The sequence below is a fragment of the Dipodomys spectabilis genome, unplaced genomic scaffold (assembly GCF_019054845.1).
Source record: "Dipodomys spectabilis isolate Male_0828 unplaced genomic scaffold, ASM1905484v1 ptg000001l, whole genome shotgun sequence".
Taxonomy (NCBI): Eukaryota; Metazoa; Chordata; class Mammalia; order Rodentia; family Heteromyidae; genus Dipodomys; species Dipodomys spectabilis.
This window is the reverse complement of record NW_024870678.1, coordinates 13,200,782-13,221,998: the sequence shown is the minus strand read 5'-3', so window position 1 is coordinate 13,221,998 and position 21,217 is coordinate 13,200,782.

Sequence of the window (21,217 nt, the reverse complement as noted above, 5' to 3'; positions counted from 1 at the left end):
AAGAAGGAATGGATGTATGAATGAAAACAAGAAACAAGTAAGGCAGGATTTCCAATTAATACTGGGGACAAAAGGTAGTTAATTATTTGCAATAACTAGAATATGTTCAGATAAGACGATGTTAGGGGAAATGAACCCTAAGATAAGGACACAAGTGGTTTTTATCTTTCTTGCAATTGTTTCTAACATATTTATAAGGTGATTTTTTTTTGTTGTTGCTTTGCATGTCCCTCCCCCACTGTATAACCTCTGCTTTCACTGTATTTGATGTTGGTGTACTTTGAGGAGGGGAGGGAAAAAAACAAATTGTTTAAATAGGGATGCAGGTGGACCCATTGCAACAATGAGATGTACAAGATGCTATGTTGAAAAACGAACTTTACAACTTTGGTGGGGGAGTGTAGTCGTGGAGATGGGAGGGCAGGGATGGAAAAACAAAGGAGGAGGCAACAATGTTTGATAAGAAATGTACTCATTACCTTGCTCATGTAATTCTAGCCCTTCTGTATGGTATTTTCACAATAAAAAACTTACTTAAAAAAAAAGAAAGAAAGAGCTAAAGATGGCAGGTTGAAAACAGGTTTTTTTCAGCTTTGTGCATTGATAACTCTATGCATAAAATTCCCCAAGAGTATCAAAGCTATGTAGGTATAGAATACAATCATCATTTTCTTTTCTAAAGAAAAAAAGAAAAAAAAAACTAATGACTTAGTGAGTAAAGATCAATGATAACGTGAATCAGCACTGAACATTTATAGTACTTCTTTCTATGTCCCTCCTATCCTATTTAGTTCATGAATGATTCTTCCCCCAAAACCTAATCATGTGGTCAGATGGGACTGAAATTATCATCAATGTGCTGTTTGCTCAACCAAACCCAAGTTAGATCAGAATCTTGTCTAGTGGCTTCTTTATAAAGAACCAAAGGAATGCAGTTGCTTTTTTGTAAGATGGTAAGAATATTACTTGCCAAATTTATACTTTTCTTGTGATAACGGATCTTGAAAATGATACCAACTGAACAAAGAGGAAAGGTCTAGGAAATGAGGTAGAATTTTAAAGATACCCAAGACCCATATATCTCTGACAACTATGATCTCATTGACTCTATGAAATTATGTTACAAACTTTATTAACTCCTATATATTAGTTTATGTTTAGACTTTGTAACTTCCAACCTAAATGTTTGTTACTCAAGGCCATCTTCATATATGTGTGTATGTATATTATATAATAACTAGGAAAAATTGAAATATATTAAATAATGAGAGATAAGTATAAAGATATAGCAAGGTTTATACATTTGAGGGAATCTCAATTTACTGTATAATTTCTCATAGGAAGAGAATAATTTATCTGGTAGTTATAAGTACTTATAAGCTGATAACCTACTTTAGGAAATGAACAAATATATATTTATTTAATCAGACTTAGAAAGTGTAATCATACCTTCATACTTATCTATTTGCCAGTGCAGCATTTGCTTATCAGAAAATGGTACTCTCACGTAATTTTTAAGATTTTATAACTAAAAGCAGGAGTAACTCATATTTTTATAAATAAAATATAAAGTCTGAATGATTTTTAAAACAGTATCTTTACAATAAAAATATATACCAAAAAGAAAAGATTCATACATATTGAAACTGAGTAATACATTGCTTTTCTTTTCAAAAAAATTATTTTGGGTGTAAACTTGTATTTGGATTTTAATTTCATTGTGAAAAGATAGCATTATACAGCTGGGGAATAAAATTAACAGCATGTTTATCTCTTCACACTATTAATAAGCACAGCAAGACAGCTTAAGACAAACCAGACATAGCATTTCATATTGCTCTTCCCTTTATTAACTTTGCTAGTAACTATGGTTAGAAAGAACCCACTATTTTCTGTATTTTAAAATAACCGGTTATTTACTAGTATTGTCACTGGGGGCACGTCTGTATGCTTTGCACATGACAGGTCATAAGTCTGGAGACAAGGCGTTGAGTTAAAAATAAGGACTTATTCCAAAACCTGGGTGACCAAGAAGATGGAGGACCGTGGTCTAAAGTTCATCTGGGTAGAATGTGGAGGTAGGAGCTAGTATTTATTCAGGTAACACGTATTTGCAGACTGGTGGGTGAATTCTCACAAGAGGAGAACTCAGGTTTGTGCCCAGACTGTTCACATGGAATCTTAATTGCTTAGGTGCCAGATGATTGCAGTTCTGCAAATTCAAGATACACTGTGACTATTTTGCTTACTTATTAGTTAGCGTATGAACAATTCATGTCCTAATACTCAATGGACAGGATTAGTTGGCCAGAGAAGAACGAGAAGGGTCAAGAGAGACTGAATTTTGAGACAAAGATGCTTAGCCTATTAAACCTCTGCTGTTTATTTCTAAATGACCTTGAGATAACCTCTGTATTATGAACTATATTTAATGTAGATCCAAGAGATTGTGAAACCAATAATCATTGTCATTATTGACAAAGTAAACTACAAAATGCTACTGTGGATGTACGCAATAAAAAATATCTAAGCACTGATGGCAAAAATGTAAATTAATACAGCAAGTAGAACAGTATGGCAGCTTCTCTAAAGTGAAGAATAGAACAATCATAGACTCAGATAAAGCTGCTTTGTATATACACAGAGGATAACAACATGTTAAAATCAACACATTAACATATTTTATGTCTATATTGGTTGCAGCACCATTTACAGTAGCCAAGATAGGATTTTCCCCTACATGTGCATCAGTGAGGAAATGAAAATTAAAAGGTGGTGTACATACACAACAAATCACTATTGAGTTAAAAAAAAAAAGCCTGAAATCCAATCATTTGAAATAACATGGATAAAACTAAAGGGAATTATGCAAAGTGACACAAAATATCATACACAGATAAACAAATACCTTGTGATTTCACTAATAAGTAGAATTTGAAAAAATTTACATTGTGGTTGAAAGTAGGAAAAGTAGCTATCAGAAACTAGGAAGAATCAGGTGGAGTGAGCGAAAGGTCAAGGTCCACTGTTCTATAGCATAGCAGGATCAGTAGAATTAACGCAAATATATTATGTATCTCAAAATTAGTTAGCAGACACAGATTTAAATGCAGTAACTACAAAGTAATGTTAACGTTGAAAGGAATAAACATGCTAATTGCTCTGAATTAGTAACTACCCAATGTAGAAGTGAATTAGAATGTCACATTGTACTGAATAAATATATACAAATATTGTGGCAATCAAAATAGTGAAGTGTTGGATTATTTTCCATGAAATTGGAATAGGAGTAAGAATGGATTTGGTGTTATAAAGTACGTTCTTATGGCTTTTTTCCCTTGACTTAACCCTCCCATCTCTTATTAGTTTCCCTGCTTGCTTTAGTTTTTCTTACAGTCTTAATATAGTGTAGTAAAGTTGCTTTGCTAAGCTTCAGGCTTGACAAGTTGTTAGACATTGAAATCCCAATGAGAAATATGCAACTCAAAACTCCCAAGGATATTGTCTTGAGCCAAACTTGGGTTCCAGGATGTGTGGGGTGTGTAGTGTGTGTGTGTGTGTGTGTGTGTGTGTGTGTGTGTGTGTGTGTGTGTGTACACTTTTGAGTAATACACTCATTTTTGGGACTGTTCTCTTGAGCAAAGCAAAAGAGATTAAGTGGGAAAATGATGGAGAAATGTCTGGGTAAGGTATGAAGAAAGCAACCAGGGGACCATAGGAAATGAAGTTGGGAATCTAGTCCTAGTTAGAAAGATTGTTGGTACAGTTAACCCTGGGGGCCCATCTGAGCAAGCAGTTTATTTTGTCAGGTAATTGAAAGTATAAACACAAAGAGTTGACATGATTGTATCCATACTTGCTAACTCCTATGCCAATATATGCCAGGGGCAAGAGAGCAAGAGAAATATTAAACAGATATTTTTGTTTAATATTTCAGGTTATACCACACTGGCATGAAATAAAGAATAGCAAGTGATGTACAGGGAAGAGATAGTCATGTAAAATGTTACAGAGAAAATTAACACAGCATATGGAAACGAAGGCTGAGAGAGAGACAGAGACAGAGAGAGAGAGAGAAATCCATGCAAGTATGTCAGTTTCAATTCGTAGATTCTGGGGTGATGGATGAAGAGATGCCCATGAAGTGATATCTCAGAATATTGTTTATTAAATAATTAATATTCCAATTATCACCATGGGAAGAGGAATAAGTTTTAACTGACAGACATAGTTAAGATGACGTTCTTTCCCCTAACCTTCGCTATTGTAGGTTCAAATTAGCCTAGAACAAACAAGCAGTAAAAGAAAATCGACAAAAGGGAGTAGATGACAAAAAGTCAAGAAGCACTTAAGCAGATTTAGTAAGGAATACAGGAGTTTCATACATACGTACAGGGCCCTCTGTCTTTTGATAGAGGTCCCATGTGCCTTTACACATAGGATAAAAATCCATGCAATGAATGGTTTTCCGCCAGTACCATTCAGACTTCAAATACACAGTCAAATCTCCAGCCGGTCATAGTCCCCCACAGGGTTCTCGGGGTCCCACATGGGTACTTATTTTCAAAGTTTTTTAGTAAATTAAACTCTGCAGAGAAAATCAATACTCACTGTTTCCTCAACCGGGGAGGAACATCTTCCCATTGTTATGGTTTTTAAAAGTACTCCTAATCTGACATGTAGAATTAAAACCCCTTTGTACAGCTTCTTATAAAAAGCAAATCAATGAGATGTACAAGACGTTATGTCGAGAAACAAACTTTACAACTTTGGCGCAGGGGCGGGGCGTGGGGGGGGGGTGGGGTTGGGAGATGGTAAGGGGAAACAAAGGAGGAGGCAACAATGCTTGATGAGAAATGTACTCATTCCCTTGCCCATGTAACTGTAACCCCTCTGTATGGTATTTTCACAATAATAATAACAATAACAAGAATAATAATAATAAAGAAAAAAAGGCCAATATTTTGTTAAAGCACGTTTGTTTCGTGTCAGCTTTTATGTTGACAGTCAAAGCGTGATTGTTAGACAAGAACTTGGAGAACCCAAAAAATATTTCCTTTTTCTTCATTTAACCAGTATTCAAATATTTTCCACTCTTTTTTTTCATATGGTTTCTTGGCTAAATAGGATTTTTTTCTTGACTAAATAAAGAACAAAGTAAATGATTCCATCCCTTTTTGTCCCACACTTAATATCCCTCATGTATCATAATACCAGGAGAAAGCAGGTGCTGAATAGATTCATGGGATAAATGAAAGAAGCATCTTCTGTCATAGGAGATGTATTTTCACTTTTATTTCCTCTCAAAAGGATTTGCCTCCCCTATGAAGTTTCCACCTTCACCTTGTCTTTCTCTGTTCACTTTTGTTCACTGTGGCCATGGAGAGAAAAACTAAATATTGAATTCCCAGTGTCCTCTTCTGTATGCAGAGTCTTAATTAGCTTTTCAAACACATTGCAGATAAAACCTATTAATCCTCTGACCTTCACTGAATTCAAAAGTTTTTGTGTTAATTGTTTTGAGAGAATAATAGACAGTTTTGCTTTTAAAAAAGTCAATGCATCCCTTCTAGAAAAACTGTAGAAGCAGAAAGAATACTAGAAAGAATCTGTGAGTTTTACATCCCATTCTTTGCCCTTAATATCTGACTGGAGGAGGCATTTCTGAATTTCATGGAGACTTTTTTTTTTCTTGGAATGATGAAGTCAGCTTTCAAAACATTACTTATAAAAACAAAAACAAAAAATTACTTCAGGGAAGGGATGTGAAGGGTAAACAAAGGAGGATAAGAAATGTATGCATTAACCTGCCCATGTAATTGTAACCCCTCTGTACAGTGTGTTCACAAAAAAAAAAAGAAGAAAAAAAATAGTACAAGCAAAAAAAAAAAAATTACTTCAAAGCCAGGATGACAATAAGAAGAATTTGGCCATTTGAGATAGTTGTGACTTTATGTACTGAAGACAGAAGGCCACAGAGGAACAGATACCCTGACCTCTCTATTACATGCCATATACATTGCTTGCATCTTTCCCTTAAAATGTTAAGATTCTCTTTAAAATGAGACTTGCACACTTCTAGTAGCATTCATTTTCATTTATAATGCTTCACATACTTGGGTATTAAAGATACATGATAAATATTATCATTCATATTTCACAGAAAGTGCCTATAGCCCACATTCTCATTTGTTTGCTAGGGTAAAAACTTCCTTCTTACATGGGAAAAGGACTTGAACACTCTTCTGACTTGAAAACCAGGATGAAAACTTCACCTCAGTAACTGGGTGGCAAGGGGTGTTTCATGATTACCCCAAGTCAAGGGATGTTATTTCAAATGTCCAGTATGAATGATTCCAGAGATCTAAGCTTAAAGATTATGTCTGTAGAGATTGAGCTTTACCGTCCCTCATACATCATACTTTAGTTGAAAATAACTGAGAGCAGCCGGGAAGTACCAGATTCCCTTATTGGAAATGGCCATGAGCAGTGGTCAGTCTCTCATCTAGGATTTGGGACTATGGACAAGGCATCCACCTGTGCACATCCGAGCCATATGAGTTAAAGGAGCATGAGGAGGTAGATCTTCTGTGTGTGTCTGTCCTCCTTAGAGTGGCAGTGTTTGTGCTGGAAGTATGTCGTATGTCCTCATCATTGCTTCTGTTGCAGCATAAACAATGAAAGCTTGAAAACTTGGGCAGATGATCTTAATTTCTCCAGCTAAATCTAAACATTCAAAATTATGTGATCTGATTTAGCAACTTCTTGATTAAATAACTTCTCTCCCTGTTTCTCACTTTATGCACACACACACACACACACACAACACACACACACACACACACACACACACACACACACACACACACACACTGGGTAAAACAACAGCTAAAGCTATATTTGACGACGTGAGCACAAATGAATTTTTTTTAGCCTCCTTCCTACTGAGTTGCTGGAGGACAATGGTGTGAATAGCCATCGTCCCCTGCCAGCTGGCTTGTATTCCTAAACCAGGGAAATAATGTCACACTTGCCCTACCATATGACAAGCTGCCTCTGGTTGAAATTATTACCACACGTCCTTATTACTATCTGAATCCCCCACTTCTATTTGTGCAGTACACCTACCCAGTACTGGATGAGCTGAGTACTGTTAGTTGTGACAGCCAAATACGCACAATGTGGAATTAGCCTCAGACAGAAATAGCTGCTTTGAGAAACATTATTTTAGGGCTGAAGCAGTTCTGATTGTCATTCCTGGTGCCATTGCTCCACAAAGGCCGTTGGGCAGGGCTATTGGTCTCAGAGCTGTTGCTCAGTTGGAAGACAAGTGCCCCTCTGCTGCTTCTTCTGTGTCCGCAGGGCAAATATAGCAATATGAGAAATCAAGGAAGTGGGATATGCAGTTGGCAGCTTGGCACTAAAGGCACGAGGACAGTGTTTGCTCTTTCTGCCCCCTTGCCAGCTGTCTTTCTGTATAGGTTGGATTCAAATGCTTTGCCTTTGACATTGTGCATTTAAATGCCAGCCTGTGCAATTTACAGTACAAAAGGGCAGAGATACTAGGGGAATAAGGGGAAAAATATCTATTCTCTTTCCATTGGTTGACCTTTTGGGCTCTGCTTTATATAGCCACTAATAGAGCCCCTATAACCATATTTCTGATCATCAGAACAATCACAGAAGTAATCTTTTATGCAGTGTTATTTACATATACAGTTCCCAGGCTTCATGCATTAGAATATAAAGGACAGTTTGAAGTTTGGGACTTAACACTGAAAATCATATCTATCTCATTCAACAGAAATTTCAATCAAATTTCATTCTGTGATTCTGATGATAGGAATCAAGAAAACATATTTCTGAATAAACAGGTAAAATATATGAATTATATATTCTTATAATTTTATTATGTAGGAGTTCAAGCCAACAATACTTGAATCTGAAAGGTATACTTAATGTGCTTGTTACACATTGATTAAGAAAATTTCTAATTTGGAAGTATATAATAATAACAATAATAATAATAATATTCTGATTGGCCCAACAGGACATGCAAAACTCAAAGTAACCTTGGTGGTATAAAAATCACCTCAGATTTTTTATTGTGTTTCTTTTTCCTCTCTTGTCTTCTCTTTCCCTAACAGGATCTTGCTAAGTTGCTCGGGCCAACCTCAAACTTATGATCCTTGTGCATCAATCTCCCAAGTTCTATGACCACAGGCAAATACCAGCAAATTGGCTTACATTTGTATTCTTGATGAATGATTCATGCCATTTTAATTACTTTCCATTGAAGATTACTCATCCATTCCTTTGTTCCTATCATGAACAAAGACTTCAGACTTCAGAACCTCTTCTAGGTCCTAAAACATAGTGGTGACAAGAAAAGACCTCACATTTATGCAACTTTCTTGGCTAGTGAAGGGAACAATCAACCAAGAGTATAATATTTAGAAGTCATATTGTCATGAACCATTTCAAGTGGAAGGGAATATAGAAAATGGAAAGTGTCATTTTCTTCGGGTAATCTGGGATCCTCCTTGAGATGTTACTTGTGCAGACATGAGAAAAGGAAGTGAGCAAGGCACACATCCCTTGAAGTAGTTCTATACCAAGGAAGTAAAATGCTACTCAAAGGAAAGTCAAAGGACAATAGAAGAAGCCACAAAATGGAATTAGCCTAGCAAGGAAAGGGCTGAGAGTTGAAGATACAGAGATGTGAACTGATTGGTCAGCATATTTCATCCCAACATAGGTTACCTTTCAAAAAGCCTGAGTACAGATTATTTTAAGCAACTTCAATAGTCAAACAAACAATACAGAAATAGTAATAAAAACTTAAAAAACAACAACAAAAAAAGCAACCTCATGTACTCTTTTGGCCAGAAAAAAAACATTTTTTTAGGTGAGCAATTTGCCACCTCCAGTCCTGAGAAAAATAGCTTAATCTCCTTGCTCTGTCCCTTTACCACAAGTGCCATTGCACTCCCTGAATTTTGCACAGGTAATGCTTTTCTTTAAGGAAAAGGAAAAAGCTAGTGCCATCTGGTGGTCATAATCATGAACTTTATTCTGGAGTATGTACATGAAAAAAATAAAATTTAGGTTTAATTATAATGAAGCTTTTAGCAAGTCAGACCCATGGGTAAATAAGCCTACTGAGTGCATATAAAATTATAATAATCTTAGAAACTTTGATAAAAAGCTATATGATTCTTTTCTGTTTTTAAGCAGTCTTTTAGTTCAGTCTAACATATAGTTAGTTTGTTGTCTGTATTCAATGCAGTGTTCATAGCATGCAATACATAAATTCAGGCTCAGTTGAAATGAAGCTCATATATATTCATCACTGAGGTACAATCTGTGTGTAAAATATGCATTTAGGATGCTCTTTGAATCCAGAGAGTCACATTCGCTTTATGGGAAGTTATTATTGTGTGTGATTATTTGGCTTGCACACTGAATTCCTTTGGATAGTGTTTAGCTAATGAGTGTAGATCAATTTATAGGAAAGAAGTAATTATGTTTTAGCATTACAGAGTTTATCCTAGATCATGTATTTGACTACTTAGCTTGTAGTCATGAGTGAGTTAGTTATCTACAAACTGTGTGGCTAAGCCTTTGGTTTTCTAGCTGGAGAGAAAATAACAGTGAGGGTATTATAAGAATGATATGCAGATTTAGTCAGAAAATATAGATAAGAAGCCCAAGAGGTGCCTGATATATTGTAAGCCTATACATGACCAATATTTTAGTCATTATTATGCATTTTTATACCTCTGCTTTATAATCGAGATCAAACCATATCTCATGAAAATCTACATAAAATATGGAGATTATAAACATAGTTTAGTCTGATAACTCACGAAGTATTTAATTGAAGTTATTGTTATAAAAACCACAGTTCTCTCAGAGCCAATAAACATTGTTTCTACTAAGAAGTATCAAGAGCACCAAAGGGGACACACTATTGAATGCCTAGCAATTGTGTTCCAAAGCCTGAAGTGGCATCTGTACAGATTAGATGATCAATACAGTCTTAGTGAATGAATAAATTAGAAAAGGCTTCTTAAATATACAATTTATCTACTTTCATCCTTTATCCCTGCTTAAGTTAGTCCTAAGTAATTTCCAGCCAACTGAAAGTGATATAAATTAAAGATTTTATATGAAGATGTATGAAAATCTGGAATGATATTCAAATAAATGTTATTTCATTTTTACCTGGGAGAATGGCCTATAAAAGTACTATCACAGAGTTCTCATTTTTTAATATGAATTTAAAAGATTCTTGGTTATTACTAAGATTGGGTATTCTTAAAAATTAAAAAATGAGGGCTGGGAAGGTGGCTCAGTGGTAGAGCGCTTGCCTTGCATGCTCAAGGCCCTGGGTTCGATTCCTCAGCACCACATAAGCAAAAAGAAAAAAGCCGGAAATGGCGCTGTGGCTCAAGTGGTAGAGCGCTAGCCTTGAGCTGAAGAGCTGAAGGACAGTGCCCAGGCCCAGAGTTCAGGCCCCACGACCGGACCCAAAAAAAAAAAAATTAAAAAATGAGCACAGCTATTATGTAAATCATTCAATTTGTACATATTGGGTATTTCCCTCATACATAGTATAAGTTTGAAAATTTAATTCTCAAAATAGCAATTCCATTGTCCAATTTTCAAGTTTGAGGTTGGGAGACTTTTTTATTATTTCACCTTTATACTTCTCTTTTTCATATTCAACTTCAAACTTCTCCTGCAACATACAGCCTCAATGATTTCATTTACCCGGACTTAAAAAAATGATATCTGCATACATACATTAACTGTTTATTAAATGAGCTCAAGAAAACTGTCTGCTAATATTTAAGATTATCCATAGAAGTTCTCCATTTAAGAATTTTAGTAAATCTAGGACATGTGATAATTCCTACTCTCACTTGCAAATTTATACAGACTCTCTGGAGTAAATTCCTCTTAAACATAGAGCAGTGCTTATTTTGTATTTTAGTGATAGTTCAGTGGTCTCTAGAAGTTTGAAAACAAAATATAAAGAATTTTATAACCATCAGGTTAACCATGATTCTATATTTCCAAAAGTCATTTAAGGGCTATTTATTGAAACCAAGAAGAAATGAATGCTAATCTCAAAAACTCAGCAAGAGTTCATCAAAATCAAAAAAATGTATGTGAAATTAACCTGAATTCTTTATCAGAGAGTGAGCTAGAAGACCATAGAAATTGGGTAGATGTGATGTATGTCTAAAAAAACTATTCAAAGATGGCTTTGTGAATTATAATTAGAAGGAAAGACATTAGTTGAATGAAAGGGAGAGCTAGCAGTTCTTTAAACTTCTAACACTTAACAATGGACGATTCCTACCTAGAACAGAAATATGAAGATGAGCAGTAGGCTTCATAACCTCTCTTGAGTCTCCAGGTTTCATTATTCTTGTAAAACAGTATTTTGGGGGCCCTGTTGAATGTGCCCTTTATGCAGAGAGAGCTTATTCATGACTCATCAATGGTTTTTGACACATTTGCTATCATAATAGTCAAGCGTATCTTCAAAGTCAATAATATTTATTACAGCTTTATGTAAAAAACACATTTAAGAATGCTTGCTGGGAACTATTTTCACTTGCCAACTGGTTATATCAAACATCATCTTTTCTGTTGTTGAGTGCTTTTGCCTGCAACGCCTTAGTTATTCCTGCAGAATCCATTTTTCTCAGGCTGTGAAGTTATCATTTCAATCTCAGTGGAAAGAATTAATGCTCTCCCAGATGCTTAAGTTACTCCTAAGTAATTTCCAGCCAGCTGAAAAACATTTCCTGAAAGTTTAACTATCTAGTCTCATAAGCTGGTTCATATCACCAGCTGTGATATGCTTTACCCTATAAAGTACAAAACCCTCCCAGGTAGTCTTCAATGTCACAAAGGATTCTATGTCCAAGACCACCTCTGGCAGTGAGCCCTGCTCTCCTTGGCTCAGATTGTGAATTGGTTTGTTAATCCTCTTTATGCTGTCCTTTGTCTCCTTCAAATATCTTTCTTCGATTTCCACAAAATCCATTTACACAAATCATTTGTACAAAGAATAGAATTAAAAGGAATTCTATGGGTAACAAGATGTGTACGGGAGAGAGCTCAGGAACTGGCAAGGCAGACAAGTACAGAGAAAAGAATGAATCTCTGTTATTAAAGGACCCTTCCCACTTCCCCAGGTAGCCTCCAGCTATGTATGATATCTTTGCCTCTTCCCTATCCTTCTCTTCCTAGTTTGTCTTCCCAGTTCACTTTTGTGTCTTTTATATTTATTCATTTGTTTATCTATTTATTTATTTTTGTACAAATACTGGGGCTTATACTTAGGGCCTGGCTCGGTCCCCTAGCTTTTCCACTCACAGCTGGCTCTACTACTTGAACCATAGCTCTAGTTCTAGTGGTTTGGTGGTTAACACGAGTCTCCTGGACTTTTCTGCCTGGGCTGCCTTTGAACTTGGATCCATAGGTGTCAGTCTACCGAGTAGCTGGGATTATTGATTTGAGCCACCATCATCCAGCTTCAGCTCACTTTTGGATACCCTAAAGAATCCCAAAATATTTCACTAATGTCCTACAGAAATCCTGTTTCCTCTAGCCTCTGCCCATCATCCCCACTCCCCTTTTCATCTACAAACATATAACATTGCTTTAAGTGCTTTTTTCTCATCAGGCAATTGTTCATAAATTCAGCAATATTTATTGAATACCAGTTTCATGCCAGGTACTTTTCTGTTTATAAATATCAAATCGGGCCCTCCATTACTTTAGTATAGCAATGATTGTTAAAGTGTCTAGCAGGGTGATGAAATACGTTAGCAGCCACGATATGTCATAACAATACTTAGTTTTGAAGCAAAATTTAGGAATACATTAACACTCTAAGAGAAATGAAAGCTAGAAATGTCAGAAAAATGAAACCTGTCTTCTTAACTATCCCTCTTAATTATACATCCTATCTCACTCCCCCAAACTTCACCTTCAGTGCTGATATTTATGACCCTGAAATAAACATAAACAATGATACCAGACACTAGAATTTTAGCAAGACCATATATAAATCACTCTGCTCATAATGAATACAAGTGCTTCTTTCTATTGACCCTTGTACTTGTACATTGTTGCTGCTGTCATGAGTGATCTGATACACACACACACACACACACACACACACACACACACACACACACACACATTATGGGTGCACTGCACATCTATACTTAGAATGTTTTGATTCTGATTAATTAAGGGAAATATAAATAAAAATTATGGTGTGGGTTGGTAATATATTTGGCTCATTATGTTTCTTTTTTGATGATTCCATTAGCACTTGCTGTAAAATTTACTTTGCATTTTTTGTGAGTGCAGTGAGCAATATTTTACTGTCCAGGTGCTCAGTGGATATAACAGGGGAGAAAATGCATGAAGTTCTGTGTTGTTCCATGGGGCTGGCTGAACATAGACTTGTCTTATCATGTCCCCAATAACTGGCCCACTGCTCAAGGCCTCCCTAGCCTCTGATCCAGTTCAGAGCATCCTAACTGTCCACTGGCACATGACCATATTCTCCTTATCCTGTCCTGCACAATATAATCCACACCTTACATCGTGTGTTCCACACCACATGGCGTTACAGAACACATACCTATGCATCTCTGGTCATTTCACTTTCCACTTCCTTGTGCTGAAACTTTGTCCTTAGGAGAATTAAAAAGCAAAAACAAAACCTCATTTTAGTGTTCATATGTTTCCCAGTCTATCTCCACACCCATCTATTGGTAACTGCTTCCTGTCATCTTCTCTGTCCACACAGAATTCTATGCAATTGTTTAGAGGCATCCATTCTCTCTAAGACCTTTGGCAGCAAGATATTTTTGTTAAAGCCTTCATCTTTACCTCTTGGTTTCCTCTTTGGGTAACTTTTATTCATGTCAGAGGCTGCAGTTATTATGTCTGTAAAATGTCATCCCTTGATGTTTCCCTCAATGGATAGGCATTATTTCACCCATTCCCAGGGCAGAGCCTCTAGCCTCTCTCCACATAGAACGCAATATTGCACACTGAGCTGTCCTCACTGCTCTTGGAGTGTTTCGTAGTGTACTTTAACTGGCAGAGCTTGGCACAAAGCGAAGTGAGCATTATGCCTCGTACAAAATAAAGGTGAGTTACTAAATGTTATATAGAAATAGACGAACTTGTTTCTCTGATAGCTCTCAAAAATGACTAAGGAGAAAGCACGCCGTTTTGAAGTGTCTATTATGTTCCAATTACTATGCTTGGTACTTTTCATAGGCCATCTCATTAATTTCTCAGAGCAAATTGAGTCTTTGAAAACCCAAGCATGTTCAAGTATTTAAAATAGTGCATGTCAAAACTAGGACTCAAAGCTCAACCTTTTAAACTGTAGTGTTTATGTTCTTTTCATCAATCCACATTGCTTTTGAAGTCCGTATTGCTGACTACAGTCTTTCTTCTTGGCTCAATTAAAGGATATATGTGTATAACACCTTTACCTATACAAACATATAATATATATATGTATTGTATTCTATGTAAGTGATTGAACTTCATAGGTATGAAATACACATTTGTTAAATGATGAGCTAAGTCACTATATGGTATGATTATAGAAGATAGAGTTAATCTGTTTAGTCATTTATTTATTTACTTTTGGTTGGTAGTGGGGCCTGAACTCTAGGCCTGGGCACTGTCCGTTAGCTTGTCAGCTCAAGATTAGTGCTCTACCATTTGAGCACAATGCTACTTCTGGCTTTTTCTGCTTATGTGGTACTGAAGAATTGAACCCAGGACCTCATGTATGCAAGGCAAGCACTCTACCACTGAGGCACCTTCCCAGCTCCCAATCCATTTATTTTTTGGAGGAACATCACTAGTCTATGTTTTTACTGAGTGCTACATTTATGAAGAGTTCTATCACTATTAGGAAACAATGAGCTAAGTTAGATCACTAGTTGATCTTCTGGGGAAAGAAGTACTTTTGTTCTGGTGGGGAAAATGAGATGTCCAGAAGCAAAGTCAATCCACAGTAACTATACTTGCTCACTTCCATATGAAGAGAATCTCTAGGCTTCCAGTTAAATGCCTATTCCAAGTCAATCCATACTCTTTATCCTGGGGACAACTATTCCCTAGGTACATCCATCCTTCCTTATAACCCTCATAGAAAGGAAGTAATGAAGTGACATGATACTCATATAAGGAAATCAACATTTAGATTTAGCAGCCCACTGACTTATCTGGATAACCATTGTGTAAATGGATATTAAAAGCATTTTGACTCAAAAACATAGCACAAATTTCTGTTATAGCTCATCACAAGTGAAAGAAAGTATACAGTTCTAAAATAAATAAAGGTTGATAGCTGAATGGCGCAGACATTCAGTGCTATTGTATCTTTAGTATAAAAGAATAGATACACATATATAGATATGCTTCCCCATGAGCCAGAAATTACAAGCACATATAAAAATTATTTGCAAGCCAGGTGCCGGTGGCTCATGCCTGTAATCCTAGCTACTCAGGAGACTAAGATCTAAGGATTGCAGTTCAAAGCCAGCTCAGTCAGGAAAGTCTGTGAGAATCTTATCTCCAATAATCCATTCAGAAAACTGGAAGTGGCACTGTGGCTCAAGTAGTAGAGTGCTAGCCTTGAGCTGAAGAGCTGAGGGAGGGCACTCAGGCTCAGAGTTGAAGCCTCACAACTGACAAAAAAAAAATCATTTGCAAATTAATTGAGTACTGTTACATACTAATTTTGAAAAAAAAATCCTCAGTTTTCATTTCGAGTATTTTGCTTTTAGCTGATAAAAGTCCAATGAGACTGAATATTATATACACATATATAAATTAGCCAAATATTGTTTCTCTTTCTTTGCTAGAATTGTACTCTGTAATAGTGATTCTCTTTTGTTTGAGAAAAAAAGCAGCACTATACCTTTTTTTTATTATGATTGTGAAAATACCGTACAGAGGGGTTACAATTACATGGGCAAGGTAATGAGTACATTTCTTATCAAGCATTGTTGCCTCCTCCTTTGTTTCCCCTACCATCCCTTCTCATCTCCCCCCTCCCCTTCCCCCCACTCTCCCCCAGCCAAAGTTGTAAAGTTCATTTTTCAACATAACGTCTTGTACATCTCATTGTTGCAATGGGTGCATCTGTATCTCTAGTTAAACAATTCGTTTTTTCCCTTCCCCTCCACGAATTATACCAACATCAAATACAGTAAAAACATGGTTTCCCTTTTTTGCAATAACTAGTATATGTCTGAGACAAGCAGAAACGGTCAGATAAGTTGATGTTAGGCAAAATAAACCCCAAGACAAGGACTCAAATGTTTTTTTTCTTTCTTGCTATTGTTTCTAACATATTTATAAGATATTTCTTTGTTGCTTTGTATGTCCCTCCCCCAAGGTATAAAGTTCATTTTTCGATATAACGTCTTGTACCTCTCATTGTTGCAATGGGTCCACCCATATCCCTATTTAAACAATTTGTTTTTGCCCTTCCCCTCCCCAAATTATACCAACATCAAATACAGTGAAAACAGGGATTATGTCGTAGGGGAGGTTTTTTGAAATAGCATCAGCTTACTCAAAGACAAGGTATAATAACACACCCTTGTTCATTATAAAACCTTAACCATTTTCTATGATTTTAATATTAAATATCTTTTCCATTTTCCTTTACTCAATTGGCATCTTTTGTCTCAAAAATTGTTTGGTTTATGTTACCCACAGTTACCCAATTCCTTTCCCAGTAATTTTCCTTATACCTGATTCTTGACTTTTTCCCCCTTTATATAGCAAAGTTCCACCTTTGGTTTGATGACTTTAGTTTCCCTTCCACTTCTTTTTGCTCTGCATCTTGGGTGTCATCCCACGGGAAAGAGCTGTGCTCTTCTAACATTTCAGTAGGAGAATTTTGGGTTCCAGATGCATGTGTCATTTCTTTCTTTCTTTCTTTTTTCTTTTTGGCTGTGGGGCCTGAACTCTGGGCTTTGGCCCTGTCCCTCAGCTCTTCAGCTCAAGGCTAGCTCTCTACCAGTTGAGCCACAGCGACACTTTGATTTTCTAGTGGTTTATTGGAGATAAGAGTCTCAGAGAATTTCTTGCCAGGGCTGTCTTTGAACCATGATCCTCAGATCTCAGCCTTCTGAGTGGCAAGGATTACCGGCATGAACCACTGATGTGAGCCATGGAGCCTGGCTCCTAAGTGTCATTTCTTCCCAAACATTTATTGTTGCCTATGCTTTTCCTGTTCCTTGCCATACATTCTGTGATCTTACTAGGTTAGCTTTCTACAACCAAGGCTTCTTAGTAATTTTCTCTCCATTATCTGCATCTTCACTCTCTTTAAACAAAGCCTCACCATGTTCTGTTGTGCAAAAAGAGCTTTGGTTGATCTTCCTTCTATTTTCAAACCATTTGTATTGTTTTTCCTTTGCCATGTTTGTCAAATGAGCTGTTCTATCTCCCTCTCGTACCCCTTAGTGACAAGCTTCTTCCTATTTTCATTTTTATCCTAAACTCAGAATATTTAAAAAAATCAGATGCTCACTAAGTATCAAGACAAATTTTTGTCTTTAAGTTTATTCCCTCATTAAGTTTTTTCTCTTCCGATCTGTTGAAATAAACATTCGGTTTTATTCTCACACATTTTTAACCAACATATTTCTTGATGGGGTAGAAGCTGAGACCTGGTTTATCAGTTGCTTTGCAGTAATTTAAGAATTTCATTGTCATTTCCATATGGATGTTTTAGGATCTCCATATTTCTTCTGGGAATCTTCCTTTCTGGAAATGTCAGCTTGTTGTTCATTTGAAGCTTTTCATTGTTTCAAACTTAAAACGTATTACAAACTTTAATTATATTACACAAAACAAGTCCTTGTTATTAAGTCTCTAATCTACCTTGTAGAATAAACAGCCTTTTCTTCTCCTCTGTGCATGTCAAACAAATCTCATAATTTGATGAATATTTTTTCAAATAAATAGCTCTCATTATTTTAGTTCTGCTTTGTCGATCATGTGTCTATACTAGGTATTAGGCAAAGCATTCCAGGGATGTTTTCCCTGGTTTATATGCAACCAACTTAAAGCCTTACATTTGGTGGTCATTTAAGATGCTATCTTTTCAAAACATTTCTTAAAACCTGCAATGGTTCTTATTGTGATAAGGGAAAACTCCAATGTCAATTATCTGCGTATTTTACTTTTAAGTAAGGTTTTTAAAATTCTGTTTCTCTTAAAGTTTAAGAAAATAAACATGAAGATAGTTTGCTTGAGCAAAATTTGATTCAGGAACCAGAAAGCACTGAAAATTGAAAGAATTTCAGAGAATGCCAGTGAACAAATGTGAAAGCCATGGTTTCTAGAATAGCTCGACTGGTTCTCTTTAGGCATTTGCCTTCTTTGGATATGGTCACAGTGGCTGACGCACAGAGATTTCTGATCCAGTAACAGTTCTCTGGTACAAAAACCATGTACTTGAGTTGGGTTTCAGAGTGTTTACACTAAATCAAATGGTAGAAATTCAAGCCAATGGCCCTCTTCTACTGAATGAATTTAACCAACTTATTTCTTATTAACAAATTTAACTCTTCTCCATCTTGGACTCACTCATAATTAAGGGAGAGTGCATTATCTTTCATTTGTCTTGTGGCTTTCTTTAACCAATCACTTTGTTGATAATATGCCCTGTTTCTTCATCAAATCTTATTAATAGTTACCCTGCTTAAAAATTGTTGATCTCTACAACTCATATTACCCAAATTATTTTACATTTTTCAAGAGGAACCTTAACCAAACAGTGGATAGAATTAATTCTTACATATAGGTACTCTAGTGTCTTACTATAAGTGAGCACTGCTTCACTAAACAGAGAGAAGAGTAAATGACAGACCTCAGTAGCTACTAAGAAATTTTTTAACCAAATTGTGTATTGTTCAATCCCTAACTTATTTGTTCATCTTGATGACTGAGTGTAGTAGAAAGTATTTGCTTTGATAAAAATAAAATTACTTTCTTGATTCCCTGATTAAAGAATCTTTTTCTTTGGAAATTATTTTCATTTATCATGGTATCAAATCTGCATTATATAAACCTTGAGATTGCTACAAGAAATTTATTTTTAAATGTGATTGTAACATCTTTAAATTTTGACATATATAGAATTGTAGAGGGAAAAAAAAGACTCATGAAGTTTGAGTAATTTGTGAAAATAATTGCTACCTATTTGATTTAGAATTCTCAGGCATGTAATGCTCATGAATAACACTTCCATCTCCTAATTATTATTCATTTATTCATGCAAGAACATTGACTAGATTTCTGCTCAATGCCATGAACTGTGTTCAAGCTTTGGGGGGAGAGATAGGTAAAAATAAGCCAAGCTTTCTCTATCACTAGCCTTACCTTGTATATTTTCCTAGGGCTACATTACACTCAAACAGTGCTCTTTCTTATTTTCTATAAAAGTGGAAAAGAGAACGGTTTTATTCGAGGATACCGTTTACTGATATTAGAACAATAAGACTGCTTTTACAACTGCTGAATTTAGTGTATGCTGGTTTACCATTTTATTTAATAAGAAAGCCAGTCCTAACTCAGTGGGTAAATGCAAATTTAGGATGTCTGCCAACAGAACTTCCTTTGATTTTTGCCACTGAAACCTTAACTGAAGATATAGAAGAGCCAGAAATTTGGAGGAATTTGTACGCATGTGTGAGGGAGAGAGAAAGAATGGTGTGTGTGTGTGTGTGTGTGTGTGTGTGTGTGTGAGAGAGAGAGAGAGAGGGGGGGGGAGGGAAACAGACACACAGATTTTATTTTCTAAAGTAAATTCTTGAGTTGATTATTTATAAAAATTATTTATTTATAAATTATTGATTTGTTGATTTATTTAGCTTGAACAGTCCCAACTAAGCCAGCTTCTGTGTCTCATGTTTTTAAATCCCAGCTACATGTTGGAATGCATAGATTGGAGGGATTGATGTTTTAGGCCAGCATGGACAAGGAGTAAGTTAGACTCCATTTCAACAACAGCAGCAACAACAACAAAAAGTGAGCATGAGGTCATCCCTGCTATGAGGGAAGCCGAAAGAGACTGAATTCTAGCATGGCTAGGGCAAAAACTCTAAACCCTACTTACAAACAGCCAATGCAAAAAGGGCTGAGGACATGTCGCAAGTGGTATATAGTTCTTGACTAGTAAGATGCCTTGAGTTTCAAAGTCCAGGACTGCAAAAATGAAATCCAATTAAAACAAAGTAAAAGAAGCCAAATCAATTCTAGAGTTCTAGACAAGGAAGTACATTAGTTATAGGTGGAACTCAATATTGTTCTGAAATCATATAGCATTTGTTTTAGTGAAGTGTCATATTTCTATTGAAAACTTGTTAGTGAAATTCAGATTTCTCTTTGATTCCAAATTATTTATGAAGTCTATGCATCACCTAAGAAAGTTTGTCATGTTAGCTGGTGAGTATGCTTACTTTAAAAATACTGTTGAATAAAAGAGAATAATTACCAAGGTAGTTGCCAATAATAAAAATAAATAATCAAATCTGAGCATGGTGGTAAATTCCTTTAATCCCAGCTTCCTGGAAGGTAGAGGCAGAGAATAGAATTTCAAGGCAAGGCAAAGCAAAAGTTAGTAAGATTCTATTTCCAAAATGAAATAAGTGTAAAAGTTCTGGGTGAGTAGCTAGAATGGTAAAGCCCTTTGCCTAGAATCAAGAGGATTTGATTTCAATTGCTACCACTATCAAAACTCTGTGTGTGTGTGTGTGTGTGTGTGTGTGTGTGTCTGTGTCTGTGTCTGTGTGTCTGTGTGTGTGTGTCTGTGTGTGTCTGTGTGTGAATTCTTCGGATACTCTTACTGTGTACATTCCCCAGGCTTTTAGAAAATGGCTACTGAAGGTAGAACTGAATCTCTGGTACAGTTTCTTAACTTTAGGCAAATCCATATTCTACTCCCTAGGAAAGATGCTTTTCTGTCTGGCATCCTCAGAAGTAAGACTGAACATTTTCATATAAGACTGCATTCTGTTAATTTATTAGATGTGTAGCATTGGGTTCTTTTTTAGTATTAATTCAATGCATTCTCTTTAAACTTATGAAATATTTTGGAGAGTACAAGTCTAAGCAGTCTGTCTCATTC